The sequence below is a fragment of the Myotis davidii genome, unplaced genomic scaffold (genome assembly GCF_000327345.1).
Source record: "Myotis davidii unplaced genomic scaffold, ASM32734v1 scaffold388, whole genome shotgun sequence".
NCBI lineage: Eukaryota > Metazoa > Chordata > Mammalia > Chiroptera > Vespertilionidae > Myotis > Myotis davidii.
The window spans coordinates 153,771-154,954 of NW_006299101.1; positions in this window are offsets into that span (position 1 = coordinate 153,771).

Below are 1,184 nucleotides of genomic sequence, written 5' to 3' on the forward strand. Positions count from 1 at the left end.
TCATGAGCCACATGCAGCTCTTTAGCCTCTTGAGTGTGGCTCTTCCACAAAATACCGATGTCTGTGCATGGGTCACGATCCAAAGAGCAGAAGCCACATAAGCAGTCCACCCCTTCTGAGGAGCAGAAGCCATGTGAACAACCCACCACTGAACAAGGAGTAGCAGCCGCACTCAGCCTGCCCCATCCAAGGAACAGCAGTCTCATGATCAGCCCAACCCTGTCCAAGGAACAGCAGCTGTGCGAGCAGTCTCCCCTACCAGCCAGAGGAGACACCACTGCTGCAAACAGCACCCACCAGAGGAGCAGCTGCCAACTGAGGAGCAACGATTTCTACAACCACCCAAGGAGCAATCGCAGCCTGAGGAGCCACTGCCACCAAAGGAGCAGCGCCAGCACAACTCGATATCTAGATCAGTCAGTGAGACCAAAAATGGGTAGACAAAGACACCCCCTAAGGAAAGAAAAGGATGAATCGCCAGAAAAACTGCAAAGTGAAACAGAAGCATGCAACATGTCAGAAAAAGAATTCAGACTAAGGGTCATACACTGCATAAACTGGATGGAGGAAAAAAGTCAACAACTTATGTAAGAATCAAGAAGAAATGGATGAAAAAAAATCAATAACTTATGTAAGAATCAAGAAGAAACGAAGAGTGACACAGCTGCAATAAAAAACACCATGGAAAGTTTCAACAGTAGACTAGGAGAAGCGGAGGACTGAATTAGTGAATTAGAATACAGGGAAGCAAAACACACCCAAACTTAACAGCAATTGGAGAAAAAATTAAAAGACAGGAGCAGAGCTAAGGGAGCTTTGGGACAACATGAAACGAAACAACATACGAATAATAGGGGAACCAGAACAACAGAAAGAGGAACAAGGATTAGAAAACCTATTCGAAGAAATAATATCAGAAAACTTCCCTGAGGTGGGGAAGAAAAAAGTCACACACCCGAGCTGGGGAAGAAAAAAGTCACACAAGCACAGAGTCACAAACAAGATGAACCCAAAAAGGCCCGCAACAAGACACATCATAATTACGATGGCAAATGTTCAGAACAAAGAAAGAATCTTAAATGATGAGAGAGACAGAAAGTTACATACAAGGGATCTCCAATTAGATTATCAAATGATTTCTCAACAGAAACACATCAGGCCAGAAAAGAATGAAAGGAAATTTT